Source organism: Cervus canadensis, chromosome 25, assembly GCF_019320065.1.
Source record: "Cervus canadensis isolate Bull #8, Minnesota chromosome 25, ASM1932006v1, whole genome shotgun sequence".
Taxonomy (NCBI): domain Eukaryota; kingdom Metazoa; phylum Chordata; class Mammalia; order Artiodactyla; family Cervidae; genus Cervus; species Cervus canadensis.
The window spans coordinates 25,426,816-25,448,089 of NC_057410.1; the positions used below are offsets into that span (position 1 = coordinate 25,426,816).

The window sequence follows — 21,274 nt, forward strand, 5'->3', positions numbered from 1 at the left end:
TTAGACCTGTATTTTAGAAAGATCACTCTGGCTGTGGGGTGCAGAAAGAGTTAGAAGGAGATGGAAGACCAACTCAGAAGCTGTTGCAGTGAAACATGCATGAGATGATTGTGGGCAAAGAGGTGGATAAATTTGAGAACTGTCACCCTAAGGGGTGATTTTCAGTGTGAGAGAAAGGGAAATAGCAAAGGTGATCCAAGGTTTTAAAAGGAACAACCAGATAGATGGTGGGACCTTTCATAGAAACAGGGAAGATTAGTGTAGGGGAATGAGGGGGGCCCTAGACAGCAAAATTAGTTTTTACTTATTGAGGCTGAGATGCTATGAAACAGCCAAGGAAAAGGGCTGGCAGGCAGTTAAGCCCACCGGTTTGGAGTTCAAGTGTGATGGAATACTTTGAGATATTGAATCTATCAGGATGCTCTCGGCTACAAGTGACAATAACCTCATTTTTTAAGAAAAAGAAATTAAACATGTATCTCACATAATCAGAAGCCACAAGTAGGTGGGCTCTGAGGTTGGTTCAGTAGCTCACTATAGTTAAGTCCCCTATGTATGAACTTTCAAGTTGTGAACTTTCAAAGATGTGAACGGGCCAGCTGTTGTACTGTACTCTGTACTTTTCAAGGTACTGTACTGTAAGATTTAATGTTTTCTTTATTTTTTGTGTTTTCATGTATTATTTGTATGAAAAATATTAGAAACCTGTTATACTACAATACAATACAGCCGATTGCTTTAGTTGGGTGCCTAGGCTAACTTTGTTGGACTTATGAACAAATCAGACTTAGGAATGCACTCTCTGAATGGGACTCCTTGGTATGTATGTAGGGTACTTACTATAAAGTCAAGGACCCAGGCTCTGTCCATGGTTCTGCTCAGCCTTCCTCCTTGGAGGGCGGGTTCATCCTTGGGATGGTTCTCTTCGTGGTCCAAAGCAGGGTGCCAGCAGCTACTGGGTGATGCTTCTGTTTTCACATCCAGTGAAGGAAAAAGAAAACCTTTCTCCCAGGTATGAGATTTAAGTCCTTTCCTTCCGGCTGTCTGGCAAGGATCATTGGTATGTCTGCTCCTGGAGCAGTAACATTGACCAGGGGGAGCCACTTACTGACTTGGGCTAATTGTCTAATATGGAATGGATGCTGGGGATTAACCACAATATCTACTGCAAATATTGCAAGGTTCCCACCACTGTCACCCTTCACACACATTCCTTATACCCCTTGCCTTCTCTCCTTTTCATTCAGTGGTATTTATAACATCAGAGGAGAAATATCACTGCAGAAAAGCAGACCAAAACTTTGGAGTTTCAAATGTTTAGATTTTCAAGTGAGCAAAAATTCCAGTTTGGAAACTTTCACATCAAAGTCTGTGGCCTGGGTTTGTACTGGATAGAAGGAAGGGTTTGTACTGAGGAGAAGGGCCTCTCAGGTGTTCCATATGAGAGAAAAATGAAACCACTCAAGAACAGTGTATTGGGACTTCCTTGGGGGCACAGTGGTTAAGAATCCTCCTGCCTATGCAGGGGACCTGGGTTGGATCCCTGGTCCGGGAAAATCCCACGTGCTGTGGGGCAACGTGCCCTAGAACCTGTGCTCAGCAACAAGAGAAGCCACTGCAGTGAGAAACCCGTGCACTGCAAGGAAGAGTAGCCCCCACTTGCTGCAATTAGAGAAAGCCTGTGTGAAGCAACAGAGACCCAGTACAGCTAAAAACAAAACCTTAAAGAGAAGAATGGTGTATTAAGTGAGAAAAGAGAAGGGCCTTGGGGAGACGCATAGAGGAGCAGAGGAAGTGACTCTTAAGTACTACCTGGCAGAAATGGTGGAAGGCCTTAGGAAGCCACAGCAAGAGAGAACTTTCAGGAGGGAATGGCTAGTCACATGGGAGGATGCTGGGGACACAGGTTAGCTAATAGCTGGGAAATTTGGGCTTATCGTCAAGGAAGATGTTACACCTCCTGAGGGCAGCTTCAGGCTGGGGTACTGTCAGAGACAAAACATTGTCAACTGAAGAGTGAATGAGAGCTGAGGAAGTGAAGAGCAGACCACTCTCTCCCGAGATGTTTGACTGTTAAAAGACAAGAAACAGCTGGAGCCAAGAAAGATCTGTGTTTGAGAAGTGAAATTTTGAAGAAAGGAGAAACTACACCAATAATTCTCAAGCTGCAGGTCATAAAATATTATAATAAATATTTTGGGGTCAAGTCAAACATTTTAATAAAATAAAGAGAATAGAAAATTTTAGGATATTGTGAATGTTTTATTTTCAATGTATATATATATATATATATATATATATATATATGTTCTAGGTTTTCATGCAAAATACATTTTTTATCTTGGATTTTGGGTGAAAAACTGAAAAAGACAAGATTTGAATGTGTTTCAGTGCTGGGGAGAATTAGAAAGAATCAATTTGTCACAGGTGGAGCCAGCCACTTATTGAAATGGTACAACCTCAGACTTGGCTGTGACTGAAGAATTTGAGGAAAACTCAAAATCCAATTCTAATCAAGGGATCTGATGTTAACCTCAAGAAGACAGGGCTGGGATTTGATTGTAATTAAGAAAGATCATACTGCATTGATTTTATTGTACTCTGCTTGTTGGAAGAAGGGAGGGGGTTTTCATGTCATCTTGTAAGAAGGTCACCTCAAAAGTGAGGATGTGGCCACAGTTACTTAGCAGTTCCTAGAGGGAACTGGTTTTGGTGGGTGTCCTGGACTCCAGGTAGGTGCCTGCGGTGGTGGTGGAATAATTCCTCAGGGGCCACCTGCTGGGGGTAGGAAAGAGGGTTCAGTTATCTGATTCGGGAAGAATAGAGGCTAACCCAATATCTCAAGTAAAGGGGAGCTCATTGTGATGTTACACAGGGAAATAAGGGGGACAAGAATTGCAGCTGCCTGGGGTGGAGTGGGAGTCACCTCCCAGGACCCTAGCAACACGTGTGTGACATGCGCTCTGCAGCCCCATCGGGGCTCACCGAGCGTGACAGGTGACAGGAAGCCACCTTAGCGGCAGGAGCACAAGGCTCCCTGGCCCACGGTCCTTCTGCTTCTGTTGCTGTGGTCACAGGAGCACATGGCCCCACCCTCTGCCCTGGCTCTTGCAGACTCCTAGTATCTTCTTACTCGGGGCTTCAGTTGTCCTACAGCTTCCGTGGCCTGACAGCAATGGCGCGCTGACTTCCGGAGCTTTCTCTGGTTCTGCTTTCACTTCCTGTCACAGAAGATGTTCATTTTACCAGCCTTGATAGGTTCATTGACGCTCTCCTTGCCCTCTACAAGACACGCTGAGAGATACCCGAAGGCCGATGGGCTTCTCACGTCCTGTGCACTTCCGCTCCCACGGGTAACAAATGTTGTTCAATGCATAACAAATGTCAGTTGTTGTTGTTCCTAAACCTTTGACAATCATACTTGTCATAGAATCCCAGAGTTTAAGCAGATTTATTTATTTTGTTAAAAAAAAATTGGTGTGGACTGATTTTAAAAAGTCTTTGAGCTTCCCAGATGGCTCAGTGGTAAAAGAATTCGCCTGCCAATGCAGGAGAGGTTGGTTTGATCCCTGGGTGGGGAAAGATCCCCTGGTGGAGGAAATGGCAACCCACTCCAGTATTCTTGTTTGGAAAATCCGATAGACAGAGGAGCCTAATGGGCTCCAGTCCATGGGGTTGCAAAGAGTTGTACAGACTGAGCAACTGAACACACACATATTTTAGAAGTCTTTATTGAATCTGTTACAATATTGTTTCTGTTTTATGTTTTTTTGGCCGAGAGACATGTGGAATCTTAGCTCCCTGATCAGGGATTGAACCTGCACCCACTACACTGGAAGGCGAAGTCTTAACCACTGGATCACTAGGGAAGTCCCCAAACAAATATTTTTTAAGCTAATAAAAGAGTGTGAACAGAACAATTTTTACTTACCAGATGGTATAGTGGCTAAGAATCTGCATTTAAATCTTGTATCTTCTTACCAGTTCACCTTGGAAAAGATACCTGTTTGCCTCCATTTCCTCATCTGTAAAATGGAGATAACAATCATTTCCTAGGCTTGTCATGAAGATTAAATGAGATGATTTGTGCAGAACTGAGTGAACTTGACCACAGTGTAGGCAGGAGAATGAGGTGACATGGTTCAGAATATGGCTTCCTGAAACTGCTTGCCTCAGGAGGGACCCGTCATAAATTATAAACCAGGGATCACAGTTCTAGTGATCCTTCAACAGTGTAAATGTTAAACATTTGTTTTTGTTTTCTTTTTCAAGGGGACAGCTTGAGCATGTGTTGCACACGTTTTCATCCTGGGTTAATTCTTATTACTACTGTAACAAATTACCACAAACTTAGTGGCTCAAAACAATAAATTTAGTATCTTACAGTGCTGTAGGTCAGAAGTCTAAAATGGGACAGATCTGTGTTCCTGCTAGAAGCTCTAGAGAAGTCTTTTCCAGCTTATAAAGATTGACTGTCCTGTGGCCCTCTAACATCTTCAAAGCTAGGAATCACATCTCAGTTAGCATATTTTCTCTGACCCTGATCTTCCTTTTATAAAGATCCTTGTTATTACATTGATGTACCCAGACAATCTAGAATCACCCCCCCATCTCAATATCTTTAACTCATATCATCAAAGTCCCCTTTGCCATGCTAATATTAAGGTTGGTACAAAAATAATTGTGGTTTTGCATTGTTACACTTTGCTGTTTGATATTGGAATACATTCTTAAATAAATGCAGTTATATACAGCATTTTAATGCACAATTCTTGCTTTATGTTTTTTGCCAGTGACATTACTTGTTGTTTATTTTATATTTATTTTAGACTATAGAAATGATGTTGGACAAAAAGCAAATTGGAGCAATTTTTTAATTCAAGTTCAAAATGGATCTTAAAGCAGCAGAGACAATTCGCAACATCAACCCTGCATTTAGTCCAGGAATTGCTAATGAACATACAATGCAGTGGTGGTTCAAGAAGTTCTGCAAAGATGAGAACCTTGAAGATGACAAATGCAGTGGCCGGCCATAGGAAGTTGACAACAATCAGTTGAGAGAGGATCATCGAAACTGATTGTTCAGCATTTGAAACAAATTGAAAAGGTAAAAAAGCTCAATAAGTAGGTGCCTGACCACAATTCAAAAAAAATCATTGTTTTGAAGTGTTGTTTTCTCTTAATCTACGCAACAACAACAACAACCCATTTCTCAATTGGATTGTGATGTTCAACGAAAGTGGATTTTATATGAAACCAGTGACGACCAGCTCAGTGGTTGGACTGAGAAGAAGCTCCAAAGTACTTCCCAAAGTCAAACCTGCACCAAAAAAAGGTCATGGTCACTGTTTGGTGGTCTGCTGCCTTTCTGATCCACTACAGCTTTCTGAATTCTGGTGAAACCATCACATCTGAGAAGTATGCTCAGCAAATCGATGAGATACACCGAAAACTGCAACATCTGCAGCCAGCACTGGTCAACAGAACAGGCCCAATTCTTCTCCATGACAACAGGCCCAATTCTTCTCCATACCAATGCCTGACTGCACATCCTACAACCAATGCTTCAAAAGTTGAATGAGTTGGGCTACGAAGTTTTGCCTTGGATAAAGGTGGATACCTTATTCACCTGACCTCTTGCCAATCAACTGCCACTTCTTCAAGCATCTCGACAACTTTTTGCTGGGAAAACACTTCCATAACCAGCAGGAGGCAGAAAATGCTTTCCCAGAGCTCATTGAATCCCAAAGCACAGATTTTTATGCTACAGGAATAAACAAACTTATTTCTTGTTGGCAAAAATGTGTTGATTGTAATGGTGCCTATTCTGATTAATAAAGATGTGGTTGAGCCTAGTTATAGTGATTTAAAATTCAAGGTCCAAAACCTGTTATGTTTGTACCAACCTAATAAAACTTTTACAGGTTCTGGGGACTGGGGTTGGACACCTTTTGAGGAGGGCATTATGCTTAGCATAGTCTGCCCTCAGGCCTCCAAAGAATCATGCTTATCTCACATACAACATATATTTATCCTATTTCAAGATTTCTGAAAGTCTCAGTTACAGCAGCAACCAAAGAGCCAAATCCCCTCTAGGTCTTGCTCAGAAGTCCCAAATCTCATCATTTAAATCCTCTAAATTAGGTGTGGGCGAGGCTCCAGGTATAATCTATCCTGGGAAGAAATTCCTCATCTGTAGACTTGTGAAACTAGAAAACATGGCATTTACTACTCCTAAAATACAATGGTGAGACAGAAATAGGATAACAGTTATAGACATTCTCACTCAAGAAGGGAGAAAATGGGGGGCGGGGGGGAGAAGTTTCTGAAGCAATTTCAAAATCCATTTGGGAAAACAAGATTAGGTTTTAAGGCCCGGGAATAAGTCTCTGTGGTCCTGGCTCCACCTTCTGGCTGCACAGCCCTGCCTTTAGAGTCATCTCTCCTTTTCCGTGTGTTTTCATCTACTTGTTTCTTGGTTGTACAATTGTGGGAGTCTGACAGCTTTCTTCCATTTTGCCCTCTTTCTGTCCCTTTCACTACAAGCTGGCAGTGTCTCTGCTTGTGTGACATTCTTAAGGACTGTGTGGGTTTCCTGTGTATGTTTCTGGGATTTACCCCATTAGACAAAAAGAACTTTCACAAATCTTTTTGGATAATCCCATTTCTATGCTTGGCTTTTGCTCAGATGGCTAAGGAGATCCATGAGTCACATGGCTAATCTCTCCAAATGGTCCTTTGTGTGACTGAATACCTTGACCTTTGATGCTTCCTAGCTGGTAAAGAATCCACCTGCAATGCAGGAGACCCTGGTTTGATTCCTGGGTTGGGAAGATCCTCTGGAGAAGGGCTAGGCTAGGCTACCCTAGCTCTTGGGCTTTCCTGGTAGCTCAGCTGGTAAAGAATCCGCCTGCAATGTGAGAGGCCTGGGTTCAATCCCTGGGTTGGGAAGATCCCCTGGAGAAGGGAACAGTTACCCACTCCGCTATTCTGGCCTGGAGAATCCCATGGACTGTGGAGTCCATGGGGTTGCAGAGTCCGACACCACTGAGTGACTTTCTTTTTTTTTTTTTTTTGTTAACGGTTTTATTAAATTAAACTTTGTTATATTGAGATGTTTGTGGGTTCACAGGAAGTAAAAAATAATGTAGAAAGATGCTATATACCCTTCACCTGGTTTCCCCCAGTGGTAACATCTTGCCAAACTATAGTACAATGTCACAACCAGAATACTCAACATTGATACATTTACATCTTTACCAGGATCTTTGCTGTTGCCTTTTTCTTTTTTCCATTTATTTTTATTAGTTGGAGGCTAATTACTTTACAATATTGTAGTGGTTTTTGTCATACATTAACATGAATCAGCCATGGATTTACATGTATTCCCCATCCCGATCCCCCCTCCCACCTCCCTCTCCACCCGATTCCTCTGGGTCTTTCAGTGCACCAGGCCCGAGAGCTTGTCTCATGCATCCAGCCTGGGCTGGTGATCTGTTTCACCCTAGATAATATACATGTTTCGATGCTGTTCTCTCCCATACATCCCACCCTCGCCTTCTCCCACAGAGTCCAAAATTCTGTTCTGTACATCTGTGTCTCTTTTTCTGTTTTGCATATAGGGTTATCATTACCATCTTTCTAAATTCCATATATATGCATTAGTATATTGTATTGGTCTTTATCTCTCTGGCTTACTTCATTCTGTATGATGGGCTCCAGTTTCACCCATTTCATTAGAACTGATTCAAATGAATTCTTTTTTTTTTTTTTAAACATTTATTTATTTATTTGGCTCTGCCGGGTCTTAACTGCGGCATGCGAGAACTAGTTCCCTGACCAGGGATCAAACCCAGGACTCCTGAACTGAGAGCATGGAGTCTTTGCCACTGGGCCACCAGGGAAATCCCTAAATGAATTCTTTTTAATGGCTGAGTAATATTCCATGGTGTATATGTACCACAGCTTCCTTATCCATTTGTCTGCTGATGGGCATCTAGGTAACGGAGTGACTTTCACTTTCACTTTCAGGCACTAACAAAAGATTGTCCAGTTACATTCTTATATTTCTCCTCAGGGCACACTTTCCAGACAGTAAATGACCTAATTTTACCATCTTTTGCAATATGGGTAGGCCAAGAATTTCCCAAATACCACATTCTGATTCTTTTCTTGCTTAACATTTCTTCCTTCAATTTATCTCTTCCCTTTCAGATTTTACTGTAAGCAGCAAGAAGCCAGGTGCTACCTTCAACACTTAGCAACAAAGCTAAATACCCAAGTTCATTGTTACAAATTCTGCTTTTCACATAAATGTAAGACTCAATTCTGCTAAGCGTTCTCTGCTAAATAAAATACATTTCCTCTCTTCTGTTTTCCAATAACATGTTCCTCATTTACTTCTGAGTCCTCAATGCCAGCAGCACCTTTAATGTTCATATTTCCACTAACAGTCTCTTTGTGATGATTTATATATTTTCTAAGGTAATCAAATATTTTCTACAATGCTCCTTGCTTCTTTCTGAGCCCTCACCAGGGGAGTTAATATTCATATTTCTACTAACAATCTGTTCAAAGCAAGCTAGGGCTTTCCCTCCTATTTTTAATAAATAGTTTATTTATCTAAGAGTTTCAACCCTGGTATTGAAGCCTGTTGCAGAGTTTCTATTATGCTCCTCAAAGTTGTTCCAGACTTTCTACGTTACCAAATTTCAAAGTCGCTTTCACAAAATTTTAGGTATTTACACTTAGGTATTGGCTACGGCATCCATTTTGAGGTATCAAAATCTGCATCAGTCAGGGTGCATCCAGAGAAGCAGAACCAGTAGGAGGTATATATTGAAAGACTTACTGCAAATAATTAGATTATACAATTACAGGGGCTTGCTAGGTAAGTTCATAATTCATAGGGCGGCTTCCTGGGCTGGCAGCTGGTTTCCCTCCAAGGGTGAGTTTTTCCAAGAGAGAGCACCCAAGACAGAACAACAGTCTTTTTAGCCTTCAACCTTGGAGGTAACATCACATCACTCTGTCATATTCTATATCCAAGTCGCCCTCAAGGGGAGGGGATGACACAAGGCCACATCCACCAGGTAGCAGGGATAATTGTGGCCTATCTCAGAGGCCACAGGCAATGAGTAGTTGGAAAGGTGAACTACAGTGCAGAACTCTCAACAGAAGAGCTTTTCTGTGGAGATGAGGAGTAGCACAAAGGATGTTCCATGCCCCAAATGCTAGAAGAAGCAGACCAGGAGGAATAAACAAGATGATTAAATTGAAGTTCAAAGGAGCAACAGCCCATTGCCTTGATCCCTGCAGCAGTGATGGAAGGCTTGTCCTACTCCTTCCCTGTTTGTTTTTTTTTTTTTTCACGTCAGACAGGTAATGTGCCGATGTTGTAACAAGGTTTGGGAGGAGGCACATGTCACACAGCAGCGTGAATACCCAATCATCATGCTCAAGAACTACAAAAGGATCCTCCTTCCCTGTTTTCACTCAAAATATTCTAACAATGAAATTAGCATATGAAGCGACACCCTCCTCACCCTATGTGGGCTCTTTAAAAGAAAAGCAAGACTGGCAGTTCCCTGGTGGTGCAATGGTTAGGATTCTGAGTTTTCACTGCATTGGCTTGGGTTCGATTAAGATCTAGCAAACTGCATGGTATGGCAAAGAGAGAGAAAGAAAGAAAAGGAAGAGAGTCTAACCAATAATAACAGTTACAAAAATGAGCACATAATTAAGAATCACTAAATATTTCAAGAAACTCTGTGAGAGAAAATAAATTCGACTTTAAAAATAAAGAGTATTTTTTTTTTCAGAATTGGAAAAGCTGATCCTCCAATTTGCATGGAATTGCAAAGGGCCTGAATAGACAAAACAATCTTGAAAAAAAGAACAAGGTTGGAGGACTCACACTTCTAGACTTCAAAACTTATTACAGCTAAAATAATCAAAATAATATGGTATCGTCATAGGATAGATATACACACCAATGCAATAGAACTGAGAGTCCAGAAATAAACCCTTATCTCTATAGTCAGTTAATTTTTGACAAAGATGCCAAATCCATTCAAAATACCATGACTGGGTGCCTTAAAACAACAGAATGAATTTTCTCACAGTTCCAGAGGTGACAAGTCCAAGATCAAGCTGCCAGCATGGTCAGCTTCTGGTTAGGGCTCTGTTTCTGGCTTGTAGACAGCTGTCTTCTCACTGTGCCTTCACTTGGGTGGGGGAAAGGAAGAGCAAGTTCTCTGACATCTTATCTTACAAGGGCACTAATCTCATCATGTGAAATCCATCCTTATGACCCCACATAAGCCTAACTAATCTCCCATAGGCTCCATCTCCAAATACCATCATCACATGGGGGGTTAGGTCTTCAACATGTGAATTTGGGGGGATGTAATTCATTCCTTAGCACTCCCTTTCCCCACAATACAACCTCCACAACTGTAACATATTATAGTATTTTTTAAAGTGAAAGATAAATAAATTTCTATCTCATTTAAGCCACTGTTACATGGAGCTTATCTTTATAATAAACTATATTACAATCTTTCTTTTTCTGAAGGAGAAATGGACTGATAAAGTATCACTGTTGTTACTGGATTAAGGTCTGTCTAGTCCAAGAGATAATTTATACATTTTACAACATACAGCAAAATTCTTTTATCTCTTTGCCCAGACTCGTATATTTACTACCTTTAAAAGTTTATGTTAGAGAATAGAAAATGCTTGTTTTTTTTTCCTTTCCTTTCCATTGTGGTTTATTATAGGATATTGAATATAGTTCCCTGTGCTATACAGTAAGACCTTGTTAGTTATCTATATAGCAGTGTGTATATGTTAATCTCACACTCCTAATTTATCCTTCCCCCACCTCCTTTCCCTTTTGGTAACCAGAAGGTTGTTTTCTATGTCTGTGAGTCTGTTTCTGTTTTGTAAATAATTCATTTGTGTCATATTTTAGATTCCACATATAAGTGATATCATATTTTTCTTTCTCTTACTTCACTTAGTATGATAATCTTTAGTTGCACCCATGTTGTCATAAGTGGCATTATTTAATTCTTTTTAATGGCTAAGTAGTACCATTGTATATACGTACCACATCTTCTTTTTTTTTTTTGTACCACATCTTCTTTATCCATTCATCTGTTGAAAGACATGTAGGTTGTTTCCATGTCTTGACTGTTGTAAATAGTGCTGCTATGAACATTGGGGTGCATATGTCTTTACAAATTAGAGTTTTTTCCAGATATATGTCCAGGGGTGGGATAGCTAGATCCTATGGTAACTCTTTTTTTTTTTTTAAGGAATCTCCATACTGTTTTCCACACTGTTGGGGAAGGAAATGGCAACCCACTCCTTGTACCCTTGCCTGGAAAATCCCATGCAGAGGAGCCTGGTATGCTACAGTCCATGGGGTTGCAGAGTCGGACACGACTGAGCGACTTCACTCATACTGTTTTCCATAGTGACTGTACCAACTTACACTGTCACCAACAGTGTTCAAGGATCCCTTTTTCTCCTCACCCTCTCCAACATTTGTCACTTATAGACTTTAAGAAAATATTTGTTTATTTTTGGTTGCACTGGGTCTTCATTGCCTGTGCACAGGTTTTCTCTAGTTGCAGCGAGTGGGGGCTCCCTCTAGTTGTGGTGTGAGCCTCTCATTGTGGTGGTTTCTCTGGTTGTGGGGCATGGGCTCTAGGCGCAGGGGCTTCAGTGGCTGCAGCTCACAGGCTCCAGCAGTTGTGGCTCAGGGGCTCAGCTGCCAGTGGCACGTGGAATCTGGTTCACGTGACTGTACCAACTTACAGACCAAGGATCTGACCAAGGAATCAGACCAAAGACTGAACCAGAGTCCCCTGAATTGCAAGGTGGATTCTTATCCACTGGACTACCAGGGAAGTCCTGTCATTTGTAGACTTCTTAATGATGCCCATTCTGACTGGTGTGAGGTAGCACCTCATTATAGTTTTGATTTAGAAAATGCTTGTTTCTTAATACCTAAAATGAGGAAAGAAAAGTTGCAAATGATCATCATCATTGTCTGTGCTAGTCAAGATTTTAAAAGAGGAATACTAGCACCTTTCTTCTAGGAATGAATTACCAGGTCAGGCCCATAGAGCTTGACTGTAAGTGAACCTCTTTGCTACCCCTTTTAAGATAAAAAGGAGTCTCAAATATTTGAAATGAAAGAATAAACCTCTTCAGCAGAGGGCTAAGAAACCACAGTAGGTTATGTCTGTTGGGTATATTACTTAAAAAATTTTTTTTATTTAGTTTTGGCTGTGCTGGGTCTTCGTTGCTGTGCTGGCTTCTTGTCTAGTTGAGGCGAGCGGGGGCTACTCTCTAGTTGTGGTGTGGTTTTCATTGCAGCAGCTTCTCGTGTAGTAGAGCACGGGCTCTAGGGCATGTGGGCTTCAGCAGCTGTGGCACACGGACTCAGCAGTTGTGGCTCCTGGTCTCTAGGGCATGGGCTCAATAGTTAGCACACTGGCTTAGTGGCTCTGCTGAATATGGGATCTTCCCGGATTAGGAATTGAACCCGAGTCTCCTGCATTGGCAGATAGATTCTTTACCACTGAGCCACCAGGGAAGCCCTTGGGTATATGAACCTTCAAATAAAGCAACTATAGAAAAATCCTTTTGGGCTGATCTCTTTTTATTGTGAAATTTAAAATCCCAATTCATTAACTGGACTCTGGCAAAGAGAAGAGAGCCTAGCTTATTTTGACAAGTTCCTAAGATATTTGGTAAGGATGGTAAAAGCCTTTGAAGTATTTTAGAGCACGTGAATGACATGGTTTATTAAAACAAAATGCCAGTCTTGAACTCATGGTTTTCAATACATTTAGATATAGAAATACAGATGTAAATGTACTGAATTTGTGCATGTATGTGTGTGTGTGTGTGTGTCTGCATAGAATATATGCCCCAGCTCTGTCCACTGAGAGGGCCTGGAGGTTAGAAATACCCTAATAGCTATGAGCACAGCCAGGGTCCAGCTCTTGGTTTCTAAATAACATTCTCCTCTAAAAAGAATCAGAGTTCCTTGGAGAAATGGCTGATTCCAGAGCTGATGCAGGGAAAGTATAAATTGAGCCTGAAACATGTTTCTGTGCCAGAAAGGAAAAAAAAAAAAGAGCTAAAAAATGATGAATGCAAAAAAAAAAAAAAAAAAATGATGAATGCTAAAGAATACAACATGCTGAAAGGATACAGTGGAAAACTTGAATGGGCTCCCGCTGACCGAATTAGAGATGACTTGGGGAATAGGATAAGTAATATTAGTAATGGAATAACAGTCCACTGAATATAATAGGAATTTGTGAATACATGGTGATATAATTAAGTAAATAAAGTGAAAGTTTTTATGAGGAATGGAATATTTACATAGTATTAAAGTTGTTGTTGAGTCGCTAAGTCATGTCTGACTCTTTTTTTGACCCCATGGACTGTAGCCTGCCAGGTTCTTCTGTCCATGGGATTTCCCAGGCAAGAATACTGGAGAGGGTTGCCATTCCCTTCTCTAGGGGATCTTCCCAAGCCCAGGGAGCAAACCTAAGTCTCCTGCATTGGCAGGCAGATTCCCTACCACTGAGCCACCTAGCAAGGTGGCTCAATTTCAATATTAAAATACTTCACCCTAAATATTAATGACAAAGGATAAAGAGTGATTTATAGTGAAGAAACCTGGCAGATACCACGTCAATCAAATAATCAAGAGTTCCAGGAAAAATGGACACAGGCACCACCTGATAGAATGAAGTGGAAGGAAAACAGCATCATTTCTGTGACAGTCCTGTCAGAGAGGCACACTCTGAGTCTAATTATGAGGAAACATCAGGACAAACCCAAATTTAAGGACATTCTGCAAATAACTGGCGTGTCATTCTCAAAAGTGTCAGGCCATGAAAGTAGAGAATGCAGAACTGGGAACTTCCCTGGTAGTGCAGTGGCTAAGACTCTGAACTCTCAATGCAGGGGACTGGGGTTTGATCCCTGGTCTGGGAACTAGAGCTGCAACTAAGAGCTTGCATGCCACAACTAAAGACCCTGCATGAGGCAACTAAGACCTGGTGCAGCCAAATAAATAAATAAACTTTTTTTTTTTTTTTTTGAAACAAAGAACTGTTTCAGATTGAAGGAGACTAAAGAGACATGACAACTAAATGCAACACATGACTCTGGATCAAATTCTTTTGCTATAAAGGACATCACTTAGAAAACTGGCAGAACTTGAATGGGGTCTGAAGTTTCGATGATAGGAATGTATAGGTGTTCTTTCCTTGATTTTGATGGCTGCATTGTGGTCATGCAGAAGAATGTCCTTGTTAGCAGGAAATATGCACTAAAGTACTGGGGGGATAAGGCAACATATTGGCAACTTACTCTGAAATGGCTGAGAGAAAATTTTTTGTGTACTACTCATGCAATTTTTCTTAAGTTTCAGATTGTCTCACAAAAAAAGGCCATTCTTTGGAGAAACTTTAGATGGATTCTCACAAGTCAACGTCAAGGCACTGTTAGTGTTTAATAAAATGTTGGAAGTTCACTACAGTGATGTCAGAGATAAACTAGCAAAGTCAAATAAAACAAAACAAAAAAACTCAACAAAGAGTAAGACTGAAAGGGAATTTATAAAACTGTTTTGATTTGCAGAAGACATAATTATGTCTATAGAAAACCCAACAGAATCAATTGACAAACTAGGAAAACCAAGAAGTTCATTAAGGTTACAAGATAGAAAATCAATTATATTTCACCACAGACCTAAAGGAAATATTTGCAATGTCTAAAGTGGACATGGGATTAATATGCAGAATACACAGTGGTACCTTATAAATCACCAGGAATAAAGACAGGAAAACTAATAGGAAAAAATGCACAAAGGATACAAGGAGGCGTTTCACAGAAGGAGAGCTCTATGGGCTAATAAGAACATGAAATAACATTCAAACTTACTAGTAATTAGAGAAATACAATTTAAGATAACCAATAGTTCACTTACTACCCACTGAGTTGTAAACATTAGACATTTGTACAATATCAAATGTCAGAAAGGACAGAGGTAATAACCTTCAAGTAACATTGAAAGCATCTGTCAGCTTTCAATGTGTAACACACTCTTATACATCAAGAGTGTAAACAGCTTCAGACTTTCTGAAAAAATGATCTGGAAGTACTTACCAAAACTGTTTTCATAAATTTCATGATTCAGAAATTCCATTCCTGTATATATGTCCCAGAGAAATTCATGAACAGGTTTGCACGGGGCAACATAAGATGATTTTTTAGCACTAGTAGTAGAAGTAGGGAATAAATAAGCAAAGTACAATGGACGCTTACCATGGAATCCTATGCAGTTGTCAAAAGAAATGAATTAGATTATACAGCACTAAGGATTGATCCTAGAAACAGGGTTGACAAACAAAAAAAAGTAAAAATCAAATCATATAGGACTTCCCTGGTGGTCTAGTGGTTAAGACTATGCTCTCAGGCTTCCCTGGTAGCTCAGTGGGAAAAAAAAAATCCAGCTGCCAATTCAGGAGGCACGGGTTCAATCCCTGATCCAGAAAGATCCCACGTGCCACAGAGTAACTAAGTTCCTGCACCACAACTATTGAGCGACTGCTCTGGAGCCCAGAACCATGACTATGGAGCCCTCGTGCCACAGCTACTGAAGCCCACTCACCCTAGAGTCCATGCTCTACAACAAGAGAAGCCATCGCGAAGACAAGCCTGCATACCACAACTAGAGAGCAGTCCCCACTCACCACAACTAGGAAAAGCCCACACAGCAATGAAGACCCAGTGCAGCCATAAATACATAAATAATTTTTTCTTAAAAAAAGGACTGTGCTTTCACTGCAAGGGGCACAGGTTTGATCCCCGGTCAGGGGAAGTTCTGCCCGCTGCACAGCATGGCAGGGAAAACAAAACAAAACAAAACAAAACGTAGCTTGTGCATGCTCAGTCATGTTCTACCCTTTTCAACTCCATGGACTGTAGCATGCCCGGCTCCTCTGTCCATGGGGTTTTCCAGGCAAGAAGTATTGAAGCGGGTTGCCATTTCCTTTTCCAAATACGCACACACACACACACACACACACACACACACACACACACACACACACAAGGCAATGTTTGTGCAAATTAAAAACACATACACTCAATAACCTGTAGTACATTGAGTAATGAATTCCCAAAAACGTCCACATCTTTATCCTCTGAATCTCTAAGTTATTAACATCTTATATGGCAAAAGGGACTTTACAGATGTAGTTAAGGATCTTAATATGGGGAGATAATCCTAGATTACATGGATCAGACCAATATAATCACAAAGTCTTCATAAGAGGGAGGCAGGAGATCACAGTGTGAAGTAGATGTGACAACAGAAGCAAGAAGTTAGAATGATGGAAGAAGGGGCAACAAGCTAAGGAATGCTGGCAACCTCTAGTACCTGAAAAGGGCAAGCAAACAGATTCTCCTCTGAAGACCCCAGAAGGAATGAATCCAGGCCAAACCTTGATATTAGACTTCTGACCCCCAGGGAATAAATTTGCATTATTTTAAGTTACCAAATTTGTGGCATTTGTTACAGTAGCAATAGGAAACAAACATACAACCTTACATATTTTATAAATGCATGTGTTAAGTCGCTTCAGTCCTGTCCAACTCTTTGCGACCCTATGGACTGTAGCCCGCCAGGCTCATCTGTCCATGGGAATTCTCTAGACAAGCATACTGGAGTGGGTTGCCATGCCCTCCTCCAGGAGATCTTCCCAATCCAGAGATCGACTGCATCTCTTATGTCTCCTGCACTGGCAGGAGGGTTCTTTACCACTAGTGCCTCCTGGGAAGCCCCATTTTATACACATGCATAATTAAAAACATATCAGTCACATTATAGTGGTGTCTATTGGGGAAAACAGGGAGTAAAGCGGGAGGTGATAGAATAAAACAAGAGAAGTGGCTTGCAACTCCCCATATTCAAGGTCCAGCAAAGACAAACAGAAGCAGGTCACAGACTGCTCTATAGAAAATAGGTTAGATGCTATTATAAGTGTGGCAGATACTCTGATTATCAGCTCTTTTAAAGGCTTCTATGGTATAAAATCAGTCTCCCTGTATGTTGATGTTGTGAAGGTATTGCCCTGAGGAGCAAACATAAATATTTTGGTACCAGAAGGTATGTTGCTCATGGTAAATCACTAAATTTCTCTTACAAATTTGATTAGTGTGATCCCAAGACCGACTCTGGGTAGCCTGACAAACTCAAGTTTCCAGGTGTGTGAACTTGGACCTGGACTGTGCTGGTATAAAATTGTATAAATATGTATAAAAAATCATATAAAGCCACTGTGCAGCCAGCCTCCGGTGGTGTTTCTCCATCCTTGGTGTTTCTCCATCCTTCGGACTTCAGCCTTACTCCTGTGTGTGTACCAAATGTCTGACAAAGGGCCTTACACACAGTAAGTGCACAGTATTTTTCAGCAGCCATCCCTGCTGATCTAGTAGTTGGGATCTGGTACTTTCACTGTACCTGTTAGTAGAATGAGGTGACACCCACCTTCCCTCCAGTCAGATCATCTTTCTAGTTTTATTACCTAATATCCTATGTTCCATCCACCCCTGAGGACTTATGTGTTCCTAGCCTTTGCAAGTTCTGTTCTGAGTGACTAGAAGAGCCTTCCCTCTTGTAAAAAGGAAGCTCAAATATTACTTGTTCTCGGAGGTCTTTGCTATCTCTCCATGTATTCATTTGATCAATTATTCATTCATCTCTTGACTCATTCAACAAATATTGAACACCTCTACTGCCAGGAACAATGCAAGGCACTGAAAACATAATGTAAGCCAAAAATAAAAAGGTTGCCACCTTCATGGAGGTCTAGCAGGAGAGCTCAGGTTTTATAAATATGACATATTATGTTCACATTAGTGAATATACAATTACCAACTGAGATAAAAGCTCTGAGGAAACAGTTCTGTGAGTGCACACAACTAAGGAAACTTTTTTTTTTAAAGATTAGGGAGTTGTGAGTAGAGGGGTTCAGGGAAGGCCTCTATAAGAAAGTAATAGTGAACATCAATTTGGAGGTGTGAATGGGCATGCTGGGAAGTATTCCAGACAGAGAGACTAGAAGGAACATGACAAATTTCAAGGATTGGGAGTGGCAATAGAGTTGGAAAACAGAGAAGAACGGGAAAGTGATATAAGATGGAGAGTTGGAGTGGGGAGAAGTCAAGGCACAGTGGCAATATAATCAGATTTGCATTTTGGAAAGATTATTCTAGCTGCTATAGGGTGAATGGATTATTGTGGAGAGCAAGAGAGAACAGATGGTGGGAGACTTTTGCAATCCTCTAGGGGATATTAGGTTGAAGGTAATGAGGAGGAAGCAAGAAAATGAATTCCAAAGATAATGAAAAGGTGTGAAGAGGAAATTGGAAGGGGAGGGAAAGAGGAATTCAAGAATAACTCCCAGGGTTGTGCGATAGGAAACACTGGAGTCAGGGAGAGAATCTATGTGTCCTGTACATTTGAAACCATGGCCCATTCCCCTCACCCTCTCAAGTTCTACACCTGGCACAGACATATTAAGGCAAAGGTTCAGAGAGACGTGGCCGCCTCCGAGGTGGGTTGGGGACACGAGAGGAACACACTAGGCTCCTGCAAGGCCGGCTCAGAACGGCTTCTCCCTCCTGTTCACCAAGTTGTTCTGCATCCCGAAGTAGGCTCTCTCCACTGTGTTGATGAACAGGCCCATGTCCAGCATGCCTGGGATCATTTTGATAGCTGTGTTCACTCTACTCCATTTGTGGACCCGGTCAAACTTCCAGTCCAGGATAAAGTTCCCATTATCCCTCACCACAGGACGTGCCTTGTTGGTAGCCAGTGGAAGTTAAATCGCGCCCCAGAACTTCTGGGTCCCGGTTCAGCTCACTGTGACACTGGATGACCTCGATGGGGATCCCCTTGTGCCACTGATCCCCGAGGTTCTTTGAATCTTTGCTGAAATCAGCGATCACAATGAAATGGATGGCTTTGCCGGCCACAATCTTCTGGGTCAGGCGGCCTCCACCGCCCTTGTGAGGTTGAGGTCAGCATCTACTTCAACAGCACCATCGATGGCATGGCCGATCTCTGGTTCACTGAGAGATAAGTCATACTGCAGTATAAACTTATGGGCCTGGAAGGAAGTGGGAATACAAACTTGGTTCAGATTCCCTCATTTCACTCTTTTAGCTATTTGTTGCACTGCGTGGACAATTGTAGAGTCACTACCAGTTACCAACACTTGGTTATTCCTCACCTCCTTCTCCACTGCCGTGCAACCTGCTAGCTTCTTGGCCTCCTCCACCTTTGACACTGTGGAGGTGCCCAGGCAGAGGTTGTTAACCTCCTTGCCCCCAATACTTGTGCTGCTGAAGAAGGAATTCATAGGGCCTGGACTCCATCTCAGGCCTGTCTGTGCTGATCGTGCATGGCCACCTCTCCAGTGGACTCTGAACTCTGTGCTTAGCGCCTGTGGGAATGACAATGGAAGGATAAGACCCCCCCTCTGGGCAGGGGAATCTTAAAGAAGAGAAAACAGACACTAATCACCCCTGCCTCCGGACACTATCTATCAGAATGTAAGCACAGGCTTATCGGTTATTAACTATTTGGAATGTAACTGCGGGCTTATTGATTATTGACTGTTTGAACACATAACATGTGAATGATGGGGTTACTGTAGTTGTATTTACCCTTCCTTTGTTTATGTAAGTCTCAAGGGAATTGGGATAGTGGGTTTGGACACATACACATGGGGTATAAAAGATTTTCACAAATCCTTGGCTACGAGGAGACTCTGCCTTGGGCCCGCCGGCGTAATAAACTGCACTTCACTATCTGCATTGTCCTTCTGAGTGAGTCTGTTTCCCGGAAAGCGTGGCTATAACACTGCCAGGGCCAAGCTGCACACCTCCTCACGACTGCCCCAATGATCCTCATTTAAGTCTCCTTTCTTATCTGTGAAATGAAGACCATACCTCACCATTCATAAAGCTTGAGTGAAAAAAAGAATTTTCTAATGTAGCCAAAAACCTTGGTTTTCTCTGTCCACTGAAGCCGGAAAGAAAAAAATATGGAGAGAATTTGGAGGAAATAGAAAGGTGGCTTTAAACCTCAGCCAGCCTGGAGGGGAGAACATGCCTCAAGAACTGTGGCCCCCTTCCCCCACTGAAGAATCTGGGGAATCATATAGATGAGGGCTCACAGTCAGGGGTCAGTGATGTGGAACAAATGTGTAAGGATCTTGTATTTTTTTTCCTCTTGCATTGTTTCAAAAACACTAACAGACTAGAGTCAGGCTGTTGTTGTTTAGTCACTAAGTCCTATGCGACTCTTAGCGACCCAAAGGACTGTACCTACCAGGTTCCTCTGTCCATGGAATTATCCAGGCAGGAATATTGGAATGGGTTGCCATTTCGTTCTCCACAGTGTAAGGTAGCCCAGCAGTTGGGTCCATTGTCTTTCATGAATTGTACAATGGCCTCCTTTCTGTAGTATAAGGGAAAAAAAAAGAGAACTACAAGGGGAGCTTTGCCAAGACTGTTGTAAAGGTGAGAACCAAACACAGGATGGGATTAGCATTGAGTTAGAATGTAACTAACGAGCTACAGGAGCACAATGTAGCTCACGCAGAGTTTAAGGGAGATACATATAGATTGTAGTTTACATATCAAGTTAGCCTTGATTACCGACTACAGATCCGGAAGTTAAAGTAAAAAAAAAAAAAAAAAAAAACAACTCAGAAAAGGGCAAGAGAAAACGGAAAACTTTTTTTCTCTTTTTCACTGTAACCTTTCATTTTTGTTACTATTAGTTCAATTTTCTCCAGACCTCTCCGCCCGTTTGGAGGCAGTTCCTCGACCCAGGCAGACTTTTCCCCAAAGCTTGACGGCCTAACTCTGATCAGAGCTGAGTCAGGGGCTGGGGCCAGCCTCCAACACTGTCAGTTAGTCTCACTCAGGACGCAAGCCCTTCCCACAATGCCGAGAGAGTGGACCTTCCTGCACCAGTCCCGAGACCTCGCGAGAGTTCGCCAGCGCCCGTTGTTGCCCAGGCTCAGAGCCGACGCCTTCCTGGACCTCAGAACGGTCTCCTCTTTCCTCTTCCACCCCGCGCTCCGCTCTCGGATTGGCTGATTGAGTCGGGTCATTTTTTTTCCTGGCCAGAAAGCGGCTTGGCAACTAGTCCTTCTTT

The 21,274-nt window shown here is 41.9% G+C and overlaps 1 protein-coding gene, 1 non-coding gene and 1 pseudogene across 2 annotated transcripts in view; 1 reads left to right on the plus strand and 2 right to left on the minus strand.

Moving 5' to 3' along the window:
• LOC122427692 (tubulin alpha-1C chain) overlaps positions 1-21,274 on the plus strand; it is a 1,128,437-nt gene that overhangs the window by 35,672 nt on the left and 1,071,491 nt on the right. The gene's annotated exons all lie outside the window — the stretch shown is intronic.
• Positions 9,372-9,476, minus strand: LOC122427887. The gene has a single exon (XR_006265584.1). It is a non-coding gene; the product is annotated as a small nucleolar RNA U13 (small nucleolar RNA).
• LOC122427705 lies at positions 16,798-21,246 on the minus strand (annotated as a pseudogene).